At 32.7% G+C, this 25353-nt stretch overlaps 1 protein-coding gene across 3 annotated transcripts in view; it reads left to right on the top strand.

Annotated features, from left to right (window-relative positions):
- Nucleotides 1-25353, top strand: part of LOC129946942 (furin-like protease 2) — a 524816-nt gene that overhangs the window by 312689 nt on the left and 186774 nt on the right. For all 3 annotated transcript variants that reach the window (XM_056057326.1, XM_056057324.1, XM_056057325.1), the window contains one exon: nucleotides 4212-4291. The gene's annotated coding sequence lies outside the window, so the exon portion shown is untranslated. The remainder of the gene's footprint in view (nucleotides 1-4211; nucleotides 4292-25353) is intronic.

The raw sequence follows: 25353 nt of genomic DNA, 5'->3' as shown, positions 1-25353 counted from the left end.
CATTTTAGCGCGGAAGTTGTACAACTTTTATATGCTCCAGCAATGGTCATCATCATAAATCATTTCTCTGCTGCTACTGCAGTAGCAGTTAGCTCTTAGCTATTCTATATCTAGAACTTTTGAACAGTTAACTGGAAGCTGGGTTAGTTTCTTGTCTTTGGTATGAATGCTGCGCTTGCTTGTCCTTGAGTTGCCTTCTTATTATAAGTCCCATTTCTCTGTTTAAATAATTTGGTCTTTATTTTCGTTGCTGTTGTTGTTGTTGTCCTAAAGGAAATGGAGAAATATGGAATGAAATTTTTGTGGTGAATAAAATATTTTGTTCGTATAAGAATTTCAGCTTTTAAAAAAGCTAAAAAGGAAGATTTTGAAACAACTTTATTCAACTCTTTATTAACACTCAAACTTTAATATGATTTTTCTTACATAACTTATTGCAAATGCAAGAGTTCAATATATCTTCTCATTAATTTACTTTTTCTTTTAATTAATTACAGCAATCTTTAATAATTGTTTATAGCTGCAATCATCTTTTTTAGCCTTTTGGAGTAAAAATCCACTTAGTCGATTTGCAACAATTCAGACTGATTTCGAGTATAAAGAAAAAATTCTGAAAAATTTCCAAACAAAAATATGAAGAAAATTTATTACGAACTTTCATGAAGTATGAAGTTTTATATGTTTACGTTTCTTTGTGAAATTGTTCGCCACATTATGTTTTGAAACAAATTTGAGAGACCATTTTTGTATAGTATTTTTTTGGAAAACAATGAAAACAAAGATTTAAATTTTTCATAAAAAGACTGCACGGTGTTTTTAACTTCCTATAGGATGTTATTGTAACAGGTCCTATTTGTCGAAACGTCCTTACATTCGCGAAGTTTTTTTCGTCGTCCATCGCTCAAGAACCAGCAGAGATATTGACTTCAAATTAACTGTATTATAAAGATAATAAAGCAGAATGATGCAGAAAGGACTCTCAAAAAATTGAGGGGGTGTTTTTTCTCCATAGCAATTTAAAGAAAGTGAAAATGTTGGTTAACCCAAAATATCTCACGAACTAATAACGCAAGTGACTTGAATTAAATTTTATATTATAATTGTAACAAAAATATTTTTTGAAAAAAAAATTCAAGTACCGTTTTTTCTTATAAATCAATCAGTAAAATTTTGACGAAAATCGAATTGACAGTTTTTTTACAAAATAAAAACATAAAAAAAAACAATATCAAAACTTGATAATAATTTTCTAACGACTCAAAAATCTTTTAATAAAAATTAAAAATATTGTTTTAAAATAAATTATTTATAAAAATCCAACAGTCAGTATTTTCATACGAAATTAAAATCTACAAAAAGTAGAATGCAAATGCTCATAAAATTGGATAAAATAAGTTTACGACAAAAAAAAAAGATTTTGAAATCAAACTACAGTAAGTTCTCGATTAACGCAACTCTCGATTCACGCAACTCCTCGATTTTCGCAACAGCTGATTTTTAATCATTATTGACGCGGTAATCGCAACTCTTCAAAAACATTTGACTCGATCATGGCAACTTTTGTTTTTATATGCATATCCTAGGTTCTTTGCTATTTTTTTTGTCTGTTGCGTTACATTTTGTGTCGGCAGTTATTTTACAGCTACTTTTAAGTACGATGGATACGATGAAGTTGTATGAATGTACATTTATCTCTCTACAATGCAAAGTGTTCTTATTAATTTTAATGAATTTTCCTCAGTGAGTCGCTTGTGTTTCGAAGGCAACACAAGCTGAATCAAAGAAAGCAAAACCTACCAATTATACGAGGTCCTAAAAACGAATTTTGCATGGCAAAATTAAAGAGATTCCAGGATCTTTTGATGCCAGCAACTTGTAGATCCCGTAGTACTTGTGTCATGTTGGTTATTGCGGTGGACTGTCTTGGGTTCGATCCCTGCTTATACCATCTAAAGTTTTTTGACGTGTACTGCCTCTTGCGAGGAATTGACAATTTCTCCAAGAGTAATGCTTGTCATGAAAATGTGCTTCCTCAAATTTACCATTCGAATTCGGCTTAAAGCTGTAGGTCCCATCCATCCGTGACAACAGTACTCGCACACAGGAATGGTTGAGAGTTCTTAACGGACTGTTCCGTTATTTAAGAAAAAAGTCATAGAGCTCGATTTGACTTCCAATCAAATTTATAACCGGGTTACTCTACCGACGTATGCCCGACAAAACCCGTGTTGCTTTAAAGGAATCGACAGTTCCTGGCCGTAAGAAAAGCAAAGAAAGAATCACGTATCTCGCCTGCACCAACGCACCCAGTATACAAAAAGGTAAGCTAATCGTCATCGGTAAATCTGTAAACCCAAGACCATTTAAAAATTTTGACCACATACCCGTTATATACAAGGCAAATAAAAATGCTTTGATGACATTAGCATTCTTTCAACAACGGTTCCATTTGACAGTTGTGCCAGAGGAATTAAAATAAAGTGGCCACAGGTATGTCTTTTTATAGGTTTGCTGTGTCTTTTGAGTACGAACAGAACAGAATTCAGCTCCTATTGAACAAATTTTCAAAAACTTCGAGAAAAGGCGATTTAAAAAAAAAATTTTAGTTCTGTTTCTTAATATTCATGTTGCATTAAATAAGTATTGGTTTTCTCATTTTCACTTTGCATCTCGAATTGAGGCTAAAAAATATTTTGATTAGGTGCGATAATCGAGAACGTACTGTATATGCAAAATATTATTGGTATTTTAAATTTTTTACAATTATTACCCTTATAACTTTTTTAACAAAGCACCAAAACCTTTCAAGCAGGGCAAATCGGAAGCCAGGAATGATAGTTTCAGCCTCTTTTCAAATAAATTTAGCCTTATTTAACATTTTTTTTAAAGCTTTAGATAATTGAACTGTGTTCTTTTAAATATTCTCAAAGGACATTAGTCACTGGTTAGCAAATAACTTTTTTTTCTGTCCCACAAAAAAACCTTTTTTTATTAATGATTAAGACGTCCAAAATTCGAATCGTGTAGCTAAATTTGTATGAAACGTAAGGCTTTTAAAATATGTGAACTTAGAAATGCCAAAAACAATCAAAAACGGGGTTTTTAAGACTAAGTTTAAACATAAAATATCTTATGTTTTTTGATAAATACAGTTTAGACCATTTTAGTCTTTGTATATTCACATAAGTTACGAGTTTTTATTTGACTCTATAGGAAGTATTGAGTAATAACCTTTAATATGATATACTTTCATAGTTCCTAAAAATACGTTTTGGAGTTAATTTTTTAGGGCTGATTACAAACCCAAATTTTAATCAAGTTTTAAAAATAGTCGTGTTTAGCACAATTTTTATATTTGTTAACGTATCTCAAAAACTTGACATAATAAAATTATGTAAACAACAGATTCGTTACAAGAGTAATACTTACTTTCAAACCGTTTGATAATAAATGGCTTGGCGTTTCTTTCATATAAATTAGGTGACATCTAAAAACTCATGAAGATTCTGGAATATCATACAAAAAAACATAAATATTTGAACTGAATATTGACGAATGTCTTAATAGATTTAGAAAAACCATCACAGATGTTATTGAAAAAAAGGTACTTCATAAATTTAGATAGGCTCAAAAAGTCTTACATAATATTTCGAATTTTAAACTATTTTTATCTCAAAAACCTCACTTGAAACGTTAATTTTGAAGTCGGATATAATTAAGTTCACCAAGTTCACGCATTTCAAAAGTGCGGTTTTATTGCAAAGCCTTGCCGACCAGTGTTATTTAATTATACGATATGATGAACTGGTTTTAATGTCTCCTTATCTCAATTGAACTTTAATATAAACCACATTTGCCCAAAACAACTCTTTTATAAAGAGACTTAGATTTTTCGGGACATTGCGAGCATTTTTTTTACTATCATTTTGAAATTTCTGTTTATAAAATATTTCATACAAGGTATGTAAGACCAAATAAAACTGATTCTATAACAACATAAGTATTAGTTTATGAAATAATTAACCACAAAAGCTTTATATCATCTTTCATTATACATAAAACAACAAAACATATAACCACCATCTTATGAAATACGTACATGTATACATTGCTCCACAAACCTACAAAAAAAGAGAACTTTGACTTCATTCAATATGCTTTTCAAATACTTATTGAAATTTTATATTTTGTCTTTACATTTTTCATTACAGAACTCGAATGATTTTCGCTTTTCAAATAAGGATTAATTAAAAATCTCGGTCTTTGATTTACTTTGTGGAGATTTTATAATGTGAGTATACTGAAAACAGATTGGTTATGATATCTAGATAATTTTTGTGTCTTTAATAGAGTTTATTTTTTTTTTAATAAGACTGATCTCTATTCAATGAAACATTGGTAACTATAGATATAATGTGAATGTGTTTTGAGTTGCAAAAGGAATGATCTTAATTAAAAATGTCATAAAGAAAATTTCATTCAAATATTTGTACTTTTTAAACTAAAAGTAGGAATTTTTGTTACAGAGAGCAAAGTAATCAAAAAAATGTTAAAAAAATACAATGTTAACTCAAAGTTTGGTTATCATCGTAGAAATTTTCCGAAGAACTAAAGTCCTATCCTAAATGTCTTCAAAATTAAAATAAAGGGTGATTTATCAAGCTATCAAGTCATTACATATTCCTCAAGAATATTAATATCATTATTACGATTGTTTTAGTTCTTACAATTTGCAACCAATTAAAAATGCAAGTCACTTTTGTTTTTCTAATGTAATTTTTGTAAAGCAATTATTGATTGGTAAACTCTGTTAAGAAAACTTAAACTTTGAAGGTATTTAGCATTTCATCTTCTTACCTCGCACTAAGAAAGTTTTATCCTACGACCAATTAATTTCCAACAAAAAAAATTATTCTCAGAAATCCTAAAGAGGATCTTATTATTGATAAACGTTTTCAAGATAATTAAAAGAATTCCTTTTGGTCTAAAGGCATAATCTTCTATAAAGATTAATGAAATATTTTGTATTTGAACGGTATAAAAGTAACTTTGCTATCATTTTGTTAGTATAAGAAAAAACTCTCATCTGTTTTTACGGAAGTATCAATGAAAAATTACTGAACATTTTTATCAAGCATTTTACAAATTTCTGAATTATAAACTAATTTTATTATAATTCAAATATACAAAATAGCCATCAGATTTCCTTTTTGTATTAAACAATCTTAAAATCATTTGGCTTTAAACTTGAAAGAACTTTCTATATTTCCAAGATATTTCGCATCCAAATGATTGAAGAGGCATTTAAACTCTTCAAAAAGTGTAACAACTCTTCGGGATCTTCAGGGGCATGCTCGAAGTGGGATTTTTTCAAGAATTATTAACTTCTTAAATTAAGTTATTGTAATGGGTCCGATTTTTCAAATTGAAAATGTTGACATTTGTTGACGTTTCAATGTCCCTAGAGTCGAAATAAAAGGTTTTTAGAAAGATGTCTGTTCGTGCATGTGTTCGTATGTTCGCGAAGTTTTTTTTGTGGTCCATAGCTCAAGAACCAGTAAATATTTCGATTTCAAATACATTTTGTTAAAAAGATAATAATGCAGAAAGATGCAGAAAGGGCTTCCAAGAAAATTGCGTATTTGATTTTTTTACCATAACAGTTTAAAAAAGAGATGAATATTTTGGTTAACAATTTATATCCCACGAACCAATAACGCTAGGCACTTGAATAAAATTTTATATGATATACTGTAACGTGATAATAAACAAGTATTCATTCAACCGAATGAAAGTCAGGCACTCCGTTCCGATTTTAACGTACAAGTCAACGCAATATTGTTGAAGCAGTCGACGAAATCGCAACAAATAATTGTTAGAATTTTTACGAATCATCAAACGATATGCGTAATAATTCATCGAACTAACCTTCTTGGTAGTTTCCTCACCTAAAAAAAATGCAGTAAAAATTGTATTTTAGAACCCGTAACAGGTTAACGACTCTTACAGCTACTCTCTACTAAATTAGAAATTACACATTTTTTTGAGTACTAAAAGCAAACAGAATAAAATGTATATCAAGTTAAAATGAAAAAAAAATAATATTGATCTTACCATTCAATGGATTAATCATTTTGATATTAAAGTGATATCCATCGACTCCTTGCCAAAACATCAGCGGATATTGTATATTCTTTGTAGTTGCCCAGTATTGCGTCGTGTAAGTACAATATCACGTGTTTCCAAGATTTCACCAACAATCAGGATTGCCACTTCATCGATTGTTGGAGCATTAAATGTGCGTTCATGTGTTCCAGCTGGTCTTTTATCTGCTCTGATCACAACTTTATAGTCATCACTTGGCATGCGCTCTAAAGCAGTCTTGAACAGCATGACCAATGCATGATGTTCATGAAGCATTTGCTGCAGATCTTGGAGAATTGCTCTTTTCGTAGCTGAGTTGATCCTTTGACGGCGGTCAAGTTGTTGTTCCATATTGCACATGAAGTATATTTGCAAGAATTTATGCTGTGCATCTTCAATAGGTAGCAATGATCCAATGCGATGGTAAATCTGGCCTTGAATCTGTAAAGTCAAAACCATTGTTTTTTTTTTTTAAATAAAAACATGCCATTTTTATTTCGGAGACAAATACAGAAATCTAACAAACTACATTCCAGATTTCTTTTACAATGATAGCAAATAAAGTTTTTAACGTAAATTACCTTAAATGTCGGAATATATCCGTGTTCTTCCAAAATTACCGCCCTAAATGAAGTCATTTGGAAACAGACATTGTATTTTTGAGTGTTCGCTAGAAAATGTCGTGATTGGAGTGTTTCGCCAAAAAGCAGGGAGCACAATGGCTCTGGTGGTGGGACCAATAATGGCAATTTCACTTTACCACTAAGGCAGCACAAACCAAACGTTTCACCAGCAAACTTCAATGCTCCACAATGCTTGCAAACAACGTCCATTGGACCAATGCAAACTATCATCAATCAATGTGCTTTCATACAGAAACGCTGCTCGATTAAAATCAATACTTGAACCATTTCTTCTTCCACTTCGAAGATTATTCCTCTGTTCATCTATACGATAAGCTCGACGATTTCTCGTTTCTATCCTAGGCGTCTCACGGGCTGCCTCTCTTTGCTTTTGTGTTTGAGAAGCACGAATTTAGGCCCTTCTTTGCCCCATACTAACGCGACGCTGTTCTCGTGCAAGAACGCTCCATCAGATAATTGGCTCGCAATATTCCGTTGCCTAATTGCATTACGGCTTCGCTTTGAAAGATTAGATCTTCCAGGACGCGGCATTGTTATTAAAATGTGCACTCGGATAAAACCACCAAATATAATAACAGTGCCTTAACTTTCGAGACATAGACAATAGCCCAAAGAGTATATAACCGCTACGTATGAATAGCTTATCAAGAATTAAAAATACTTAATAAATAATTTTCGAAAATTAATGTCTAAAACAAGCAAATACAACAGTACCTGAACTTTGTAGACATTTTACAAAAAATACATTTCTGAACGCACACATGATGTCTTAAAAAAAAATAAAGTTGGGGCTTAGAGGTCTCAGCAACCAGGCCTTAAGCTCCAAAAAAAAATGGTTGTTACACTATTTGACAGGATTGGACAACAAATGTTTGACATGTAATAAACAAATCAACACTTATTGAAATTAATAAGTATTCATTACACATATCGAGTTTTCATTGTTTTTAAGATGTATTCTGCTTTTGGGGACGGAAACAAATCTAACAAAAACTATGGCAATCGGTCCAGCCATTCTCGAGTTATAAGTGTTATAACAAACACGGCTTTCTTTTATATATATAGATTAAGTTATGTTTGATTCAACTACTGCCGTACTTATAGCATCAGATGAAAAAATGATCGATTTAAAGAATTTTAAAGACACGTAACTTGCTCCATGAAGATATTATGTGCTAATAATTGAAGTTCCTGCTGAGATGAGCTTGATGAAGCTTTCACGTAAGACCCGTTTCCTGATAAAACGCAGTTAATCCATGTGAATTTCAAATCATCTAAAAGCTGAAGAAAGTACCCGGGACCTAATGGTTAGTGCCTTGGACTGTCATGCCTAAAATCTTGGGTTCAATCCCTGTTTGTGCCATCGAAAGTCTTTTTTAGCGGGTACTGCATCTTGCGAGGAATTGACAAATCCTTCAAGATCAATCCTTGTCATAAAAAGTGCTTTTTCAAATTAGCCGTTTGGATTCGGCTTAAAGCTGGTTGAGAGGCCTATGCCCTAGTTCTGAACGGACTGTTGCTCAATCTAATTTATTTTGTTTTAAAGAAGAACTCTGCTATCCAAACGATGTCGATAACATGATCAAGATCAAGTGTGTTCAGCAAATATCGAAACCGGGCTCTTTGCATTAGTGTAGACATTTACATATACATCTTTTAACTGCCGCAATATTTTAAAACAAACAATGTCCAATAGCTTGTACGAAACCATTCCTATATTTCATTTACAAAAAACTAACAACTCTAAGTGATCTACGTTGTCATTCCGCCCAAAACAAATGTACCCCTTTTTAAAAAAAGTAAATTCAGCTTAAAATTTGTAAAATACCTTAAACTACTTATTTCTTGTTTGTGTACCAAATAAAACTAACCTACATTTTTCCATTAAAAAATAAAAACGCCAGTATTCAAAAAGCCATATTATTTTAAAGCCAAGGACATAATATTGTCACACTAAAGAACTCTTTTAAATATTTTTATGACCCATACTTGCTTCTACCCTCCCATGTAACAGAACCTTAACTTAACCACAGAGATTCATTACACAAAAAGGTTGTTACATCTACACACATATACCTACATACACACACTGAAAAAAAAAACACTTTGCCATAAAACATATTTTCCACCTGTTCTTTGTTGGCTTCTTTAAAGCAATTAATTTCCATTCACATACTTTTTCTATTGAAAGAGAATACGTGCACACCTCTATCTCATAAGAATCTTTTTCCTTAGAACGCGTTTATGAAACGAAGCTCCAAAGACGTGAAATAAAAATGAAGAAAAAATGAAAAAAGATACAAAAAGAAGCAGAATAAAAAAAAAAAAAAACAAAAAAGGGACAAAGTCTTATTCCTTCATACCATCTTATAGACGCTATTTTATGCATTTGCCATTACACAGTGACTTACAATCCCTTCCTCCGTGACTAGAAGATTGTATTAAGACACGAGTAATAACGTGTGCACTGCCAGTGGCTTCAGTGAAATTCTTAGCAGCACGTACACCTTAAAAAGATGTCCTTATACATCCTTGCTGCAACAACTTAGTGTATCTACATTTTCACATAGCAAATTTTCACATATATAAATATATATGTATTCCTTTTTTTTGTTATTCATATACAATACATACATATATACTTTATGAAAGTGTATAAAAAGATTATTTTGTTCTATACATTATAGCCAAAGGCGAGTCTAATGCCAAGTTCCTGACATGTAGATAATGATATTACGCTTTACACATTTAAATCTACAAAAATATACAATTACGTAAAGTTCTTCATCGGCATCTCACAAAGAATTATTCGACTGTTAAGAACAAAAATGTGAAGGCAGGTAATAAATCCTACAACCTTTAAGACATTTACACTCTTTAATAACTTCTTTGGCCTTTTTTTTGTATGAAATGCGAACAGAGACAAAAGTTGAGCGAAATGTGGTCACATTTAATAAAATAAAAAAGTACGTATACGCCTTAGTATACCACTAAGAATATGCTCCTAGTATAGTGCTTTAGGACAAAAACTGAACTTGCGTATGAGATGAATCAATAACTAATATTATAAAAATACGAAAACAAATTCTGAGCTATTGATAGATTCCAAAATAAATTAAGTTTTTCTTAAGCTTTCAAAATATTACTGTTTTAGAATAAAAGTATAAATGCAATAAATCTGCCAACCAAATTAGGATACTCTGTCTTACAAACGATTTTATGCAAACATTTTGATAGGTAAGATTGCGTTTTATGCAATAAGCTTGGATGCCTGCAAATCGGCCCTTGACTTCAAAGTGCATAACAACGTTGGTGGTAGTAGTAGATGTATTTTTTAGAATTTTCTTGCAATTTTCTTTTCTCACTGACTTTGTATCAGATTTAGAGACTGCAAATGTCGCGTTCACCCTTTCGCTGTTGTACTTCTTCTCCTGCATAGGACATCACACCCTATGGGATATAATATATATATTTTTTCCATTGAAATTCCCTTAACAAAGCGGAACTCAGTGTATAGGAACGAACAAGGCACACACAAGAAAAACCGGGTGAAAAGTGCAAATTTAAATTTTTTATCTACTGAATGTAAGAAGCGGAATAATATTTTTTCCATTATAAAAAGAAGCAAAGGAAAAGTTGGTGAAATCATTTTTGGTTTGCTTTATTATTTTATTTTTTTTTAGCTACTTTTCAGAAAAAAAAATGTTCTTTTTTATAATAAAAAAATGTGATTCGCCTTTTTAAGGCGCACTTTGACGTCATAAATTTTTTGTGTGTGTACATTTAGCGACCTGAAACTTTTTCACTGAGTATAATCGTAAAGATGATGATAACATACATGTTACTAATGATTACCTGTTTTAAATTCGTTCTTAGACATACTAGACTTATTGAAAACCTTCGCATACGCATTAGAGTTCGAAGATAGCACTAAAAATAGTCGTGTTTTTGTTTGTTTTAGAAGATAAATTTCGCCTTTAAATTTTTCCACAACATCAGTTTTTTTAAAATATGATGCTAAACACAACCAAAAGCTATGTTCTAAAGGCAAAGTTTAAACTCAAAACTTTACTCAACAATAAACTCTTTAAATTATTTTAGTATCTTACTAAGTTTCTAGAAATTCTTGTAAATTATGACTCTTTACTTGACTTTATAAAATTTTGAGCGAACCTTCAGTTAAGTACTTTCAAAGAGTAGTTAAGTTTGAACTTAATTTCTAGAGCTTATTTTGAATTCAAACTTTATCAACGTCTCTTTTATATTTTCTAATATAGGGTTTTCAATAAGGGCAGCTAGATGTTGCGTGGAGATATCGTGGCGTTTGCTGTGTGGCACGTAGCGCCGGCCGTCCTGCTAAAACCACATGTCATCTAGGTCTATGTGGTTCAATTTGAGCCTTAATTAGTAATCATCGTTATATAGCCCTCGAAGTTGACGGTGACCGCCTGACTATCGTCGTTTCAAAAAAGTACGAACCAATTAAGCTGCCGCGCCGGCTCAAAATTCACACCAATCAGTAATTGTTTGAGGATGCATTATAACCTTGTGAACCTCGCGTGGCTTTTTGTCGTCCAATATTGGTTGTTAACACAGCCATTCATCCAAAAATACGCCTCATGACTAAAGATGATTTTTCGGCCAATATTGGGTTCCTCTTCGAAAGGATTCGAAGTCCAGTCACCGAACAATCGATTGGCGTGTTGTCTATGGTCTTGAACTTTGTACGGGTTTAGGCCCAAGTCCTAACGCAAAATTCTCCAAGTTGAAGTCTTTGAAAGGCCGAGATCTTGGTCGTTGTAAATTTTCACGTCGATGTTTTTGGCCGATCTTGGGTTCCTTGAACGTATGGGTGATGGTTGATTTTTTACTGATCCGGTCGTCTAAAATTTGGCCACCAAACGCTGAAGAGTCAACTGTGAAGAACCATTACGGCTACCGTTTACGTTAACGAACACTCATTTTGAGAATTAAGTTTTTTTCATTTGAACGTGCTGTAATGATTTAACATAAACAACTGAATATTAAACAAAATATTTGACAGGTGTCACCAAAAGAAAAATGGCCTCCACGGAGTGCCAAAACCTACCCGCGCCAAAGAAACCCCTATGTATTTCAAACACAATACAATCACTCTTAAATTATCATTGCCCCAAGTGCGGAAATTCTGTTTATTGACAAATCTAAGAGGTAAAGTGCACCTCATCACTGAAGATGATTAGATAAATTGATCATCCACGGTTGTTTGCTACCATTCTGTCTATTAAACACGCTTGAAATGGTTAAGAATATTTAGTTCTTGAGTCGGTTGCACATTGTAAGCTTGTAAATGCAAGTCTGTATGCATAATTGTCATCATTGACGAGCGTGAGAGGTGCAATTATTGGGTATAATAACGAGTTGATGTGGTCAGGTCTTCAGCCGCACTTACGCGAACAGCAGTAAGATTTTCTGCAGTACTGGTGTTTTCACATCTTCTATAGAGCAGGTTTGCTTAAATGTAACCACCATTTTTTTTTTCGATTTTACGATTAAATTGTCTGAACAAATCATGAAGTGCATGATGTTGATTCTGAATAACTTTAACGCAAATTTTTATAATAAGCCTGAAACAAGTTTCAAGGTAATCACTTAGCTTCAATACTCTTGAATATATTATTTCATAAGTCTCCTGTGAAAATGTAAAAATAAAATTGACATTTTGCACTATATGGGAACCGGTCAGAACTTCGCGATTCCAATTCCTTCAAAACATTCAGAAAAGGATATTACAACTAATGTTAATAATTAAAAAGTCCTTAACAAAATTTCAAAAACTGATCAAACTTCGATAAACATTTCATTTTGGCTTCATCTGTGCTCTCAACCAAGCATCGAAAGACTTCTTTGCCGATTATATACAAATATAAAAAAGTTGTTTTTGGGCTCTTTTGACGACTGGGGCTTCACCTTAAAATAGAAACTGGAAAAGATAGGCAAACAATCAAACAATTGGCAGATTCTTAAGGTCAACAAATACAAATGCCTTGTTTTCTCAAGAAAAGAAATCAAACTAAGAATTTGTATATACGCAAAAAAATCTAGTTTTCCATAAAGCATTAGCTAGACTTATTGAGCTTTTAGACCGCCCAGGAATTCACTATGCTTCAAACCAGGCTGGCAAGGATTTTGGTGATACTCGTTATTACGTATGGATTTTACATGCGTTGCCAGTAGCACACACGAATATGGTTAATCAACGGGCATGATATTGTTATAAATCGGAAAGGCTTTTGATTCCGTATGCCACAATGGTATTATATATAAATTAATACAGTTCGGCTTTCCTATGTATTTGTATTTGTGTAAAATTGTTCAGAGTTTCTTATCCGATGTACTTTGTTCACAAGTTCCTGTCGATTGTCATGTTTCTACGTTGTTGTTTGTCAATTTCGAAGTCCCCCAAAGCTCAGTACTTGGCCTTATACAATATTTACACTTCGGATTTTCCAAGTCTACCGCTGTGTGAATCAGCTACTTTCGCTGATAAAATTGCAGTATTTTCATCACATGAATTGTCTCTCAACATTGAGACAAATCTTAAACATGCAAGTACTTAAAAAAATATTATACAAAAAGGAAAATAGAGCTGAATGTTGGAAAAACACAAGCCATCTTTTTTACACGAAAAAGAAAACCTTGCTATCTTCCCAGCAATCAGCTACATGTAAGTGGTGTCACAATTGAATGGAAGCAGTCTGTTAAGTATCTAGATGTTCATCTCGATTCAAAAATAACTTTAAACCAAAATATTCAAAACATTCTTAAAAAATGAGTATTGCTAGCAAGATGCTTTACCCTTTTATTGACCGACAATCTCTACACAGAAAAAAAAGTTGTCATATTAACAATCGTCAATAGTCAACCTGAAATTTGGCCAAATTGTCGCATTGACTACCAAAATAGTGAATATGACAACCTTATTTTTAAAAATTGACTATCGAGAGTTGTTATATTGACTACCGCAGTTTTCCTATTGACTATCGGAGTTATCATATTGACTACCGCAATTGTCCTTTTGACTACCGCAGTTGTCATATTGACTACCGCAATTGTCATATTGACTATCGCAGTTGTCATATTGACTACCGCATTAGTCAATGCGACAACCGGAATTTCAAATTCCTTCAACCATATATATGTCATATTGTCATATTGATTACTACAGTTGTCATATTGACCACCAAATTGTAAAAAATTTCGGATCTCAAAATTGACAACCGATAATTGTTCTATTGGCTATCGCGGTTATCGGCTCAAAATTGACCACCAAATTGTCATATTGACTACCAAAGTAGTCAATAGGATGACTTTTTTTGTTCTGTGTACTCAAAAATGCTATAAGCTAACTACTTTCTGAAATTCTGAAGTGTTAAAATAAAAAATAAGACAACCATTCACAAGGTTATATTCCTAGCAATACTGTTATATGGGTCTCAAGTATAGTTTAACGCTGCCAGATGCCATTTAAAGAAGTTGCAGGTATCACAAAACAAGATTTCAAAAATGATCCTAAACCTTCCTTGGCATTATTCAACCTTTTGTCTCCATAGAAAAGCGGCGAATGTTGAACTGATTTTTGATAAAATTTGTAAGCTTATAAATAATTTTAATATCAGCTGTGAAAGTTCCGAGAACTTTCTCATAGCCCAACTTCTTGCATAATCTGTGACATATTTTAAGTAAGACTATTGCGTTGTTTTTTTTGGTTTATGTTGCTTAATATTTTGTATGTTAATTTATTTATTTGTTGATTAATTAATTTTTGAATTTATTTATTGCTTATTTATTTATCTGTAAATTTATTTATTTGTTTAATAATTTTTTGTTGATATACTTATTTGTTAATTTACTTATTATATAATTTTTTCATAATTATAATTTATTTATTGTTAATTTATTTATGTGTTAATTTATACATAATTTTTTGTTTATTTATGTATTGTTTTATTTATTTGTTTAATGTTTTGAATTTATTATGTGTTAATCTATTTATTATTGATCTTGATTATGTATACATTCAATTATTTAATTATTAAATTATTTAATTTTTAATTTTTTTATTTGCTATTTAATTGTATTGATTTATTTATTTTGCTAATACATTATGTTTCTACATTTTATTTATTAATTATTATTCTCTTAATGTTTTATGTAAATGAAATTTACTTTTTCTGGTTTTGCTTATTGTTATACTTTTTTTCGTAATATTTTGATTGAAGGCTTTTTCGTATTTTCCTTCGATTTTTCTTCTTAACTATTTATTGTCTTTTTTTTCTCCAAGATATTTTTTCAGTTGTGAGATATAATTATAAAATTATCAAATATGAGCGGTCATAGACTTTTTTGAAAATATTTTTTACGAAATAAATAAACTACTAATAAACGGTGATTTTTTAAGAGCTTGAGAACTTTAAAAAAAAACGCATAAAATTTGCAAAATCTCATCGATTCTTTATTTGAAACGTTAGATTGGTCCATGACATTTACTTTTTGAAGATAATTTCATTTAAATGTTGACCGCGGCTGCGTCTTAGATGGTACATTCGGAAAGTCCAATTTTGGGTAACTTTTTCGAGCATGGAAATGTAGTCTTCCAAAGCTGAAACAGTTGCTGGCTTATTTGTGTAGACTTTAGACTTGACGTAGCCCCACAAAAAATAGTCTAAAGGCGTCAAATCGCATGATCTTGGTGGCCAACTTACCGGTCCATTCCTTGAGATGAATTGTTCTCCGAAGTTTTCCCTAAAAATGGCCATAGAATCGCGAGCTGTGTGGCATGTAGCGCCATCTTGTTGAAACCACATGTCAACCAAGTTCAGTTCTTCCATTTTTGGCAACAAAAAGTTTGTTAGCATTGAACGATAGCGATCGCCATTCACCGTAACGTTGCGTCCAACAGCATCTTTGAAAAAATACGGTCCAACGATTCCACCAGCGCACAAACCACACCAAACAGTGCATTTTTCGGGATGCATGGGCAGTTCTTGAACGGCTTCTGGTTGCTCTTCACTCCAAATGCGGCAATTTTGCTTATTTACGTAGCCATTTAACCAGAAATGAGCCTCATCGCTGAACAAAATTTGTCGATAAAAAAGCGGATTTTCTGCCAACTTTTCTAGGGCCCATTCACTGAAAATTCGACGTTGTGGCAGATCGTTCGGCTTCAGTTCTTGCTTGAGCTGTATTTTATACGGTTTTACACCAAGATCATTGCGTAAAATCTTCCATGTGGTCGAATAACACAAACCCAATTGCTGCGAACGGCGACTAATCGACATTTCACGGTCTTCAGCAACACTCTCAGAAACAGACGCAATATTCTCTTCTGTACGCACTGTACGCATTCGTGTGGTTGGTTTAATGTCCAATAAAGTAAACTGAGTGCGAAACTTGGTCACAATCGCATTAATTGTTTGCTCACTTGGTCGATTATGTAGACCATAAATCGGACGTAAAGCGCGAAACACATTTCGAACCGAACACTGATTTTGGTAATAAAATTCAATGATTTTCAAGCGTTGCTAGTTAGTAAGTCTATTCATGATGAAATGTCAAAGCATACTGAGCACCTTTCTCTTTGACACCATGTCTGAGATCCCGCGTGATCTGTCAAATACTAATGCATGAAAATCCTTACCTAAAAAAAATCACCCTTTACAAGCACACACGAATTAAGAACTGCATTAAATAGTAAATTAAATTAAAGTTGAAAAATCTGTAAGTTATGGTGGTATGACCACGTTTCAAATCCTTAATATGTCGTTAAATGATTTCAATTAATTCCGAGCATTGATGTAATTTCTTTTTTAATCTTGAAAACTCCTCAACCATCATTAATATCTTTTCGAAAAATTCAGACTGTCGGTATCAGAAAGTTGGAAAATTCTTATTATTTTGCCAAGCTTCTCGTGGTTGACCTTTGAAATGCAGTTTTTCAACCAACTGTTCTAAAAAGGTCAATACGAAAATAACACTTAACTTCTCATACACACCAAACTTAATCATAAAAAATCGCTTTGAAATATGCTTCAATAGTTCTAATTTGTAAATATAAAGCGGTTCAATAAACTTCAGTCAGAGAACTGTTCTTGCAGGACACGACGAAAGTATCCAATTCAAACCTCTGAAAAAATTCCTTAAGCCATCCGAAAAACAGCTTATATTCCACTTCTTAGTTTCTATCCTCGCATAGCAATTAACACTTATCCTATTGATTTTTTAGAAGGATCTTAAGTTTTGGTATATGCATTATTTACACTTTCCGGCCATATTTAATTCAACAGTTTAAAAATACATATTTCAAAAAAGCATTAAAAGAAAAAAAACGAAAAGACATTTGTATGAACTTACTTCGGCTATGTCCTCTGTTCAATCTTGGCACAAAACAAGTAAACACAAACAACAAAAATGTAATAAAGAACTCCTTTCAATGCATCTGTTTGTTTCCCATTGTGAATATCAATCTAAATTTTATCACAGAAAGGATTTCTTGCTGCTTGGCTCCTGTGGCAATGGCGACTAAATGAAATTTGTATTCATCAATATTGCAACGAAGCAGCAGGGGCAGCAGTGCTCTATTCTAGCCAGACATAGCTACGAGTACCTACAACGACAACGACAACCGACATCTTTGGCGCAATGTTACTCGTGTTTGTCGTCATCATTGTAGGTAGCGGCGGCAGTGGCAGTGACAGCGTCATTCTCTCCGTCGTCGTCGTATAGTCGTTCTCGTCCAAATCCAACTCCAACTCCAACTCAAAAAGTAGGTTAAAGTGTAGAAAACTTTTTTCGCCCCCTAAAAAGTTTTCCCATTTCAAAAGGGAAAAGTTGCGCCATTATTCGTATTAAGGTCCTGCACAAAAGCAACCGCTGTCTGACGCCTGCTACAGGACTATTGAGCCCGCACATTCTCTATTCACTTTTGTTCGCTATTTCGCGTATTTGATTGGTGTATCTGTAGTCCTTTTTTTATTTTATATACCAACTAACGTACCTATAGTGTATTTTTACTTTTGAGTGGGTGTGTATGGCGTGGCATGGAGTGGCGTGGGTTGGAGTGTGGGAACTAGTGCTAGATTGATGCTGGGCGTCTATGGAAATAAATGGAATTTATAGTGTTTGAACAATGCAGTTCTACATTCGTAATGTCGACGTGACTGAACGAAAATGCCCACACGTTACATTTTTTTTTTGCTATCGAACTTTAGGTCTAGATATACAGAAGGTAAAGGAACCTACCTACAATAATGTTGCGTTACAGGCAATGAGAATGTGGATGGGAATGGCAGGTTATAGTGCGGTAGGAGCGTTTTGGTTAAAACTTTTGCCTTTCCATTGCGCTGAGAGTGATGGCTTCAGTGGACGAGAGATAGTGGCTCTTTGAATCCCTGCAGACAAAAAACAAAGTTGAATAATATGCAACGATATGGCCGCTAAAACAAATGCTCTGACGGGTGTTCATGATTCCTCTTTTATGCAGTTTTTGTTTCTGTTTTTGTTTTTGTTCTGTGTTATTGTGGCCTCCTGTTGGGGCTAGGACTAGGGCTGGGGCTGATTCTGGTGACGGCATCAAAGAGACACAATGTTTGTGCGCGATGCCAATGATGGCTGCTTTTGCCTGCCTTTCAGCCTTCTGCTACACAAAACAAGGAAGACAGACAGATGGATGGCTGCCTGGACGGATGAATGCAATATCGTGGTCGGACATGACATTCGATGCGGCTTGTTGCATTCTTTTATTGCAGTGAAAGTTTTTTCATATCATTTGCATATTGCGAGGACTATTTTTCAATTTTTATTTTTGTTTTTGTTTCTATTCTGAATTAAGATAGAATATCTATCTATAAATACATATACATACATATGTACTCCTCCTCTCTATTTTCTTTTTTTTTTTTTTTTTAGTTGAAAGAAAAATGATTTTGTGCCATGACAGAAGTTGTAGATAGGTTTAATGGGAGACAGGAAAAGTTTTAAAATAAATTTTCCGGAATAAAAATGTAGGTACGTATGGAGATACATAAACTTTTGTATATAGATATACAGATATTTCGATGCACATATATCGAAAAAGAGACCGCATAAATTTTGTTGATGTGTTTCGTTTCTTTTTGTTTAGTTATAGTCAAAGTTAAGGAATACTTTTTGACCAATTTATTGAAGACATTTTTTGTTTTTGTATATAAATTATGGTTTTGATAAAGTTTAAGGAAATAAATTTATAGGTTCACAAATAAATAACAATTTATGCATAGATATAGAGGAACATAAATCTATAGTACACATATGTATGTATATGTATGACATTTACGAGTTGTTTTTTTATTTTAAGAACTGACAACGTCAAAATAAAACAAGAGACTGCGAAATTACTTGTCATAAAACTTTAAAAAGGCTGTGACAGAAAAGTCAAGAATGTTTTTGGGTCAATTGTCATAATCTTTTGTGGAATGGAATTTTTTTTGCAGCATCCCCCGTAATTCGATTAAGTTTTCGATAACAAACAACTTTTGAGGACCATTTTTCAAAAGTCAAAAACCAAAACTAATTCGCATATGCAGATGCTTTCATAAGTACGTAGGTATGTATGTATGTATGTATATCGTGTCCTAAACAATGTCCATAAATTAAATTGGCTAGATACAATATTGAATTCACTACATCTTGAATGTATAGATTAGTGGTATTTAATTATTTTAAACAGAAGGCAAATGACTATTAAAAAAAGAGGCTGGGATGCGACCTACACTGATAACTTTCCATCCCGCCTGTCGATTTGTCTTGCTTAAAAGTTTGTCTATATGTACTCGTATTAATTTTTACCAAATTTGTGTACTGTTTTTTTTGTAGATTTTATTTTTTATGAAAAAACGGACTGTTGGATTTTTATATAAAAATTACTGAATATTACAATATTTTTTGAAAGATAAAAGTAGTTCAAACCCAATATCTCAAATTTTTGAAAAGATATTTGAGCCGAAAATCATTTTTTACCAACTTTTGTTAATTTTATTTCGGTTTTTAATTTTTTGTAAAAAAAAACTGTCAATTTGATTTTTCTCAAAATTTCATCAGATGTCAAAAACATCATTTTTCGTTGCACAAAATTGTTTTGGAGATAAAATTATATTTTAGTCGTAAAATTTTGGAGGTGACAATTTTTTTTCAGTTTTTTTGATTTATAGAAAAAACCGTTTAATGGATTTTTTTCAAAAAATATGCTTTTTGATATCACTTTACAATATATTATCTAAAATTTAATTCAAGTCTCTAGCGTTGTTGGTTCGTAAGATATTTAGGGTTAACCAAAATTTTCACCTTTTTTCAAACTTCTATGGTAAAAAAACCACAAAACTTATTTGAAATCGAAATCGAAAGTACCGACGTACAAACATACGTACACCCGCACGCACATGCATCTTTCTAAAAATGTTTTATTTCGACTCTAGGGACCTTGAAACGTCGAGAAATGTCAAAATTTTAAATTTGACAAATGGGACCCATTACAATAACTTCCTATGGGAAGTTAGTAAAATAAACATTAATATGCCAAGGTGTCTCCCTTGAGGTACACTAGAATTGACAACATGGCGCTATAAGATATGAAGAATTCCACATAATTTTACTCAATTAATCAACAAGAATTTCATGATTTAATTTGTCAAACTCCTTGCTAAAGTCTGTAAATATGCAATCGACTTGAGATTGTTTTTCGACTGCATCAAACACAAGCTTTTTTATAGACTGCCGTGAGGTATGAGCATTTCCAAAAAAAGATCTCTGAACTTAGAACATTTCAAAGACTTGTTTGAAAGAAGAAAAATTGGATATGGGAAATATAAGTTACATATTTTTTCAACATAAGCGATTGGACCTTAACGTTCATTTTGTTTAAAGTCATGTAAAGATACCTCCGTAGTAAGCAAATTGATTGTAAGATGACTATATTTTTTGTGTTAGAAAAAATAAGAGAAGAGCTGCTTGCAGACGAAAAATCTTCAAAGGCATTCTTAAAATAATCTCCGAGCTAGTTCGAAATTGACCCTGCCAGATTGCTTTTGGAGATTTTGGACGGCCATAAAAGCTGGATATCCCTCAAATGTACGTTTACTAAAAGGTGATTTTTTAGCTATTATATTTTTGGCACTACTGGTTTAAAAATCTGACGTACGTTTCGTGTTTAGTTTCACTGTCAAACATCTTCAGTTTGGTCTATAATTTAACCATGAATCGTCTTACAAACGAACAACGCTTGAATTATTGAATTTTATTATCAAAATGCGTGCTCTGTTAAGAAAGTTCATCGCGCGCTTCTTGCATTTTATGGTCAGTTTAATCGACTCCCTGAAGCGGCTATTCGGACTATGGTGACTAAATTTCGATCAAATTTACATTGTCTCAGCTGTATCGGCCAGAGATAATGATGACCATCAATTATCGATTCGTCGCCGTTCGCAGCAATGGGGCCTCTTGGAAAGTTATCTTAAGCTCATTTTTGGCTCAATTTTTGGCGTAAATAAGCAAAATTGTAAATTTTGGAGTGAATATCAGCCAGAAGCATTGCAAGTGCTACCAATACATCCGAAAAAGTCAGTCATTGGACCGTACTTTTTCAAAGATGATGCGAATCGTAACGTAACTGTGAACGGTGAGCGCTACCGTGAGATGATATCCAACTTTTTTTGCCCAAAATGCAAGCGCATGACTTGAAGGAACATGCCAACAAGACGGTGCCCCACAGCACGCGCAAATAATGTTAGGTGAACATTGTATTTTACGTTCGGTATCGGTCAATTGGCCGGTAAATAAAATTAATTTAGAGTACAAACAGTTTAAATAAGTCACAGAGGTGCATTGCACTTCTAGTTAAACTCTTAGCGTCTCATCATTCTTCGGTAAATTGAACTTCAAATATCTTTTATTTTTCAAAGTGTTGAAATGCAAATAAAAAAATTTCAGGCTACTGTTAAATGTTTAAAATTCGTTTAAGGGATAGTTTCTCAAAATTGATCAAATAAGATTCCACAAAATCGTAAAATCATTTGAAATTGAAAATTTTAAAAATAGTATATGATTTTAACATAAATACTCCTTTTATGGAAGGAAGGGTTTTTAATTTAAAGAAAAAATTATCAATGATGATTAGCAAATATTTGTCGATATGTTTTAATATACAATGAAAAGAATAATTTGAGAAATATCTCAGAGACAACCAACATCTTGGTACGATGAGCGAGTTTAAAAAATTTTTAAACAATGAAAACTCATTGATTTCTCTTTTCAGCTTTCAAACTGTTTGATTTTTATCGCTTTAAAGGTCAAAATGTAACATCAAGAAGTGTTATAAAAACGACTTAATTTACTTTTTACCCTTGAGTAGATATCAGTAAGTTTTTGTAACAAAAGCTTAGCAATATATTTTAAATTATTTTAGAAAAATTTTAACATTTTTTCGAAATATACAATCATATTTTTCATTAACATTCATGTTAAGTGGGCATTAATTTTCAAAACTGTTGAACCCCAAACTCTTTTCAGTCCTTTCCGATTGAAAATAGCATATAATTGATTTATGACACATACCTAATTGATTTTAATGACTTGATGACATTTTTTCATTTTATTTTAATAAATTACAGTAACATACTAAATGTACAATTAAACCAATGATTTCTAATAACTTTTTGACGTCGTTTATTTAAAATAAAAATGAGTTTTTGTAGCAAAAAAATTAATAGTTCAGAAATTACAATTTGCTCCTCTGAGATTTCTTCCATTTAAATCAAAATATCCAAATTATGCAAGAATGGAATAACGTCGTTATTATTAAAAAAAAAAAACTTACATTCTTTTGTTTACTAAAATATTGAAAAACAACAAGATTTTGACACACAAAAAGTCCAAGGAATTCTTCATTACTTTCTTTGCTTTCTATTTTCATTTTTTAATATAAAATTATATCAAATTATTACATTTACTACAAAATTCCTCAGCAAACCGCTCACAAAAATTCTCTGATATCATACCAAAACTTCTCCCATGATAATATAGAGATAATCCCCTAAGCAATGAGCTGATTACTTAATTTCAAAATAAATAACTTAGCGTGTGCTGTACGTTTATAAAAAAAAACTTAACTTAGCCGTCGCCGCAGCGCCGACCCCCAGTTGAAATATCTCTTGCCATTAAATTTTACCTTTTTCTTAAGAAGGTGAAAGAAAAAGAAAAAAAGGAAAAAACACATTTTCCGGTATTAAATTGTGCACATCTCCCTGCATTTTCCGGAAGGAAGGTAGATATCCCCACTTTCCAAATCCTGCAACGAACTTTTTAACTCTCACCCAACCATACACACACATACACAGCCGACAGTCAGGACTTGCAACAATTTGATAGACGAGCCCCATTTTCTTTTTACAAATTTTCAAATATATGACATACGAGGCGAGGCAGCAAGACATTTTCCATCTTACCTCAAGGTGCACAATTTTTTTTGTTGCTGTTGCTCCTTACTGCAACCAATTTTTCAATGTTTCCTGAGTATTTTCACAACGTCAAGGATTGTGGGCGGAATTGCGCCGGCAGCAATAATAAATTTCCCAAAACTGGATTATAAGGTATTTTTGGTTATTTTGTTGACAAAAGTTTGTTCCTTGGCTTCACAAAATAAAAAAAGACTGTGAAAAGCCACTTCCACTTGCAACGCTTGGCATTAACAAAAGATTTTCGCGCATCGTAGCAAAGTTGTATTAGGTCGGATGGCAGACCTATTTTCCCGAGAAAAAATAAAAAAACAAAAAATTTAGTAAAAAAAGGATAGCGTGTTATGATGGGGTTGTTCATTTTAACTTAAATGTGTGTGTTTGTGTGTGTATGTGTGTCGGTCGGTAAGCAACCGCCTTTGCCATGAATCAATTGAAAGTAATTTGAATAAATTACACGAAATTGTGGAGCGGCGGCGGCACTACGGCGGCGACAACGGGTAGCGCGGTAACGCCACTGGCGTCAAAGTTTGTTGCTGATGCAGCGAGCAGGATAGTTTAAGGCTTCAATAGGATGTTGTAGTAAAAAGAATCTATAGTCTGATAATGGCGCGTCGCTCGTCGCTCATCGTCGTCATAGTTGTAGTTGAGTTGGCTGAAACATGCGATTTATTGAACGATGTAGGGAGTATGTTCGAAGGTAATTGCCATGATGTAATGAACTTCAATTATAGAGGGCATTCATTTTCTGAGCTGGTGGCGGTGATTGTAGCATTTGAAACGGCAAATTTAGCAAATATTTTATATAGGATTAGTACCTAGCTTTTGCACGATGAAGTGTAAAATTAGGCGTCAATTTATAGTGTTTTTAATTTTGGAAAATAATTCACCAAAAGTAAAATTGCCAAGGCTTAATATACGCTATTTAAGATGTATCTATAGAAATAGATATATTTTCAAAAGACTGTTAAAATAATGCAACAATGTGCCTATTACTACCTAACTACCATATTCAAGGCGGTACTTTACCTAATTTGGGTCTGAAAATGAACGAGGCCAGATAAATCGCCCCTGGAAAATGAGCTATTCCTTTAAATACAAATAATTTCAACTCATGCTAGATGTGCTGTTAGACAAAAAGTTGAAGTTGAGGTTTAGTAGACGATATATCCACACCCTTAAAATACAATAACAGGTAGGTACTCCAAAATTTTTTAATGATTAGGTGCTATAGTTTTAGTTATGTTATTAAAGTAATGGTCCAATGAAGTACAATCATTTTTATTAAAATAATTGATACAGAAATTTGGTGCGTTATTATTTGTACTTGCACTTTACAACTTAAGAGCACATCGTGTATTGTAAACTCGTCAACAGAACCGGCTGCAATCAAAACGACTAAAAATGTTCTAAAAAGTTGATTGATAAATCCGATCATAAATGATAGTTTCGATCATGACTTAACGTAGATATAGGTTCATTAAATATCATATTGTGAATATTATTGCATAACAAAGACGTTGATTCTTATTTACCTCAAGACCAATGTGCTTCGCCAGTTCATCCATACCTGTGAATGCGTCTCTAGAAGAGCTCCTTGGAGCAACCGTTGAATCGATGTGGCCTGCTTAGCCAAGCAGTTGTGAAGACCTATTAACCCAAGACCTAGACGAGCTTACTCGGATTCCTGACGTTGTTGGCCAGTCCGCCAACACTCTATGCTTATTTCTTACCTTTTATCCAAATAAATATGCGATTAGTGTAGTATCACCTCTAGGCACATCAGACCATTGTGTCATATGTGTTGATTTCTCATTCCAAAAAAAAAAACAGTTAAAGAGAGAAACCCTACGAGAACGGTATGGTAATATAAAAGAGCCAACTGGAACGGTCTTAACGATTTCTTCAGGAACTTTAACTGGTCACTATGCTTCCTCGATAGTAACGTGGATTCCATTTACGATATGGTTACAAACTTAATTCTATTAGAAATGAGACATTTTATCCTGAAAATCATAAAATCTGTCATACCGAAAAAAAAG

This window comes from Eupeodes corollae, chromosome 2 (genome assembly GCF_945859685.1).
Source record: "Eupeodes corollae chromosome 2, idEupCoro1.1, whole genome shotgun sequence".
In the NCBI taxonomy this organism is placed as follows: Eukaryota; Metazoa; Arthropoda; class Insecta; order Diptera; family Syrphidae; genus Eupeodes; species Eupeodes corollae.
This window is presented reverse-complemented; position numbering and strand designations above follow the sequence as displayed.